Source organism: Eriocheir sinensis, unplaced genomic scaffold (assembly GCF_024679095.1).
Source record: "Eriocheir sinensis breed Jianghai 21 unplaced genomic scaffold, ASM2467909v1 Scaffold175, whole genome shotgun sequence".
Classification (NCBI taxonomy): domain Eukaryota; kingdom Metazoa; phylum Arthropoda; class Malacostraca; order Decapoda; family Varunidae; genus Eriocheir; species Eriocheir sinensis.
Window position 1 is genome coordinate 56,708 of NW_026111128.1, and position 4,455 is coordinate 61,162.

Sequence of the window (4,455 nt, forward strand, 5' to 3'; positions counted from 1 at the left end):
ATTCTGTTGGTATTATTATCTCCTGCTTCTGCTGTTCCATTGCTGATAGTGCTGGTGCTGTTATTTTTTTCGACTGATGTCTCGTACTTCTGTCACTGCTGCTTTTATTCTTCTTGTTGTTTGCTGTTTAAAGACACAAGGATCCAACATCATTGTTTTTCTCGTTGATGTTATTAATGCTGCTGGTGTTGCTGCTACTTGTCTTTGTATGTTATTTGTTGTTTGCTGTTTTCTTGATGTTCGTTTCTCTGCTTGTTTGTAGCTTGTTTGTTGTTTGTACGTTTGTTCGTTGCTGTTATTCATTTTGAAGTTTGCTCTTTCACTTCACTGGTTTCCTCGTTGCTGTTATTGCTGCTGTTCTTCGCCGCCGGGCCGCTGGTTTAATATCCTGCCACTTACTGATGGTGCATCGCGGCCGCCGTGGTGTATTTGGTCATTACTCGCCGGGTTTAATCTCTCGCGGGAGGCGGCGGCGACCTAGATTAGTTCCATATTTTGTCTCCGCTAAACCCGAAAGGCGGCGTGGTGAGCCGAGGGTGCGGGTGTTGGCCTGAGGCTAGGGTGGCCGTGTAAGGGACCGAGGGTGTGGGTGTTGGCCTGAGGCTAGGGTGGCCGTGTAAGGGACCGAGGGTGTGGGTGTTGGCCTGAGGCTAGGGGGGCCGTGTAAGGGACCGAGGGTGTGGGTGTTGGCCTGAGGCTAGGGTGGCCGTGTAAGGGACCGAGGGTGTGGGTGTTGGCCTGAGGCTAGGGTGGCCGTGTAAGGGACCGAGGGGTTGGGTGTTGGCCTGAGGCTAGGGTGGCCGTGTAAGGGACCGAGGGTGTGGGTGTTGGCCTGAGGCTAGGGTGGCCGTGTAAGGGACCGAGGGTGTGGGTGCCTGAGGCTAGGGTGGCCGTGTAAGGGACCGAGGGTGTGGGTGTTGGCCTGAGGCTAGGGTGGTCGTGTAAGGGACCGAGGGTGTGGGTGTTGGTCTGAGGCTAGGGTGGTCGTGTAAGGGACCGAGGGTGTGGGTGTTGGCCTGAGGCTAGGGTGGCCGTGTAAGGGACCGAGGGTGTGGGTGTTGGCCTGAGGCTAGGGTGGTCGTGTAAGGGACCGAGGGTGTGGGTGTTGGCCTGAGGCTAGGGTGGCCGTGTAAGGGACCGAGGGTGGGTGTTGGCCTGAGGCTAGGGTGGTCGTGTAAGGGACCGAGGGTGTGGGTGTTGGCCTGAGGCTAGGGTGGCCGTGTAAGGGACCGAGGGTGTGGGTGTTGGCCTGAGGCTAGGGTGGTCGTGTAAGGACGGGCGAACCAGAATAAGTAAGTGAGAGAGAAAGTGAGGGAGGAGAAAAAAGGAAGGAATAGAAATAGATGTAATATTTTTTCCCTTATTCCTCCATTTATTCGTTTTTAATTTTCTACTATTCTTTCTTTCCTGCTGATCTTCCCACTGTTTTCCTCTTTCTCCATCGTCGATTTTCGTTATTGTTTTCTTCTTGCCCTTGTTTATGTTCATGTTCTTTCGCCCCTCCTCCGCATTGTCTGCATCTTCTTCCTTCTCCTCCTTATCGTTATAATTTTCTTCCAAATCTTTTTTTTTAAATGATTTAACCTCTACTCCTCCTACACCTTTCTTGTTTTCCTTTCGAACCTAACCTGTTTTTGTACTAATTCTTAATCTTTACCTAATTCTCTTTATTCTACACAATCTCTCCTCTACTCTTCACTTACTCTTCCTCCTTTTCCACCACAACTACCACAACTATCAATACCAACACTTACTCTTCCTCCTACTCCTCAACATTCTTTTCCTCCTCTTCCCCCACCACCACTACCACCACCACCGCTACCTTCCCCCTTCCCCCCTACTGTCACCACAACCTTCCCTTACCATCCTCCCCACCACCACCTCTTAAACAATTACTTTTCCTCGGTGTTTAATACTAACAGTCTTCCTCTCGCTACCACCAACACCAGTACTATTGTAAATCTCGAGCATGCATTGCCTAATTTTGAAATAACAATCGATGAAGTCCTTAAAATTCTCCATTCACTTAAAACAAATAAAAGTCCCGGACCCGACAAAGTGTATCCTATACTGCTTAAAGAAACAAAGAGCGAAATACTCTCCTCCCTCACTACCGTATTCAATATGTCCTTGCGACAAGGCATCGTCCCTTCGGATTGGAAAAAGGCTAACGTGACACCGATTTTTAAGAAAGGAGACAAAAAAATACCAGGTAACTACCGACCCATTAGTCTAACTTCAATTGTAGGTAAGCTACTCGAGAGCATAATTAGAGACAAAATTGTGAGTTACCTCGAAAGCCACTCATTAATTGGGGATTCACAACATGGCTTCCGTAATAAAAGATCTTGCTTGTCAAACCTGACCTTTTATAACGATCTCTTCTCAGTTTATAACGTAACCAAATCATTGGACGTAGTCTATCTTGATTTCCAGAAAGCGTTTGATAAGGTCCCACATCATAAATTACTTTATAAATTAAAGCAAATAGGCACTGACGGTCAAGTAAACCAATGGATCGCGAATTGGTTGAGCAACAGACAACAAAGAGTTGTGATTGACGGATTTAACTCAGAGTGGGCGCCGGTCACTAGTGGCGTCCCTCAGGGCTCGGTTCTTGGCCCAGTGCTCTTCATTATTTACATCAACGACGTGGATGTTGGACTCAATAATCGCATTAGTAAATTTGCAGACGACACAAAGATTGGTAACTCGGTTCTCACTGACGAAGACAGGCAAAGCCTCCAAGAGGATCTGCACAAAATTTCAGCTTGGTCGGATAAATGGGAGATGCCCTTTAACGTAGACAAGTGCCAGGTCCTTCAAGTTGGAACAAAAAATAAGAAGTTCGATTACGAAATGCGCGGCGTTAAACTCACAAGCGTTCAATGCGTTAAGGACCTGGGGGTCAAAATCGCGTCAAACTTCAAATTTTCACATCAATGCATCGATGCAGCAAATAAAGTGAACAGAATGTTGGGCTTCATTAAAAAAAACTTTTTATTCAAGAATAAAGATGTAATACTTCCGCTCTACAATAGTTAAGTCAGACCCCACTTGGAATATGCGGTACAGTTTTGGTCTCCCCACCATGCAAAGGACATTGCTAAACTAGAAGGTGTTCAGCGTCGAGCAACAAAAATGATCCCTTCCTTGCGCAACAAATCCTACGAAGAAAGGCTTTCCACCCTTAACATGTTCTCTCTTGAGAAACGTCGCCTCCGAGGAAAACTGATCGAATGTTTTAAAATACTTAATGGTTTCACGAATGTAGACAGAACAAAATTGTTTATGAGCGATGACACTTTGCGAACGAGGAACAATGGCATAAAACTCAAATGTAGACAAGTAAATTCAGACTCCACCAAATTTTTCTTCACCAACGTTGTAGTGCGAGAATGGAATAAGCTCCCACCATCAGTGGTCCAGTGTAACACGATTGACTCCTTTAAAAACAAGCTCGACCGTCACTTCCTTGAACTTAATATTAACTAGAGTAGAAAAGCAACGTTTTGGAGCCATCTGATTAATGTAAAATCAATTAGGTTTAAGGACAGACCACCTAGTCTGGACCATGGGGTCTGTGTGGTCTGGTTTTCTATGTAATTCTATGTAATTCTCTCTCTCTCTCTCTCTCTCTCTCTCTCTCTCTCTCTCTCTCTCTCTCTCTCTCTCTCTCTCTCTCTCTCTCTCTCTCTCTCTCTCTCTCTCTCTCTCTCTCTCTCTCTCTCTCTCTCTCTCTTATACAAACACATATACATAACACAAGAAAAAAAGGAATAAGGAGAATGAAAAAGATTAATGTAGAATCACTTAGGTTTAAGGACAGACCACATAGTCTGGACCATGGGGTTTGTGTGGTCTGATTTTCTTTGTAAATCTTTGAAAATCTCTCTCTCTCTCTCTCTCTCTCTCTCTCTCTCTCTCTCTCTCTCTCTCTCTCTCTCTCTCTCTCTCTCTCGTGCCAACAATAGACAGCAAAACCTTCCCCCCTATTTAGACGTCCTTCCACTCTTTCCTCCCTTTCTCTTTCCTCTTTCCTCTATTTCCCTCTTTCCTCCCCCCATCTCCTTCTCTGCCCTCTTTCCTTCCTCTCCTTTTCCCTCCCTCCCTCTTTCCCTCCTTTTCCCTTTCTCTCCTTTCCCCTTTTCCTCTCTTCCCCTTTCTCTCGTGTTCAGCCTGAAACTGGTCACGGAATTCACTGTGGAAAGGGAATGGGAAGAAGAGGAGAAGGGGAAGGAGGAAGAAAAATTAAGAACAAATGAATGAGGGAAAAGAGAAGAATAGTGCGTCACGGACAGGGTCAGAAGAGAACGCAGAAGGAAATGACGGATAAAATGGAAGAAATTGGAGGAGAGTAGAGGAAACAGCAAAGAATGAGAGAAAATTAAAGTCATAACGAAAAAATCATCATAAAAACAAATTCTCCGAAGTGATGGGAGAAGAATGGGTGCT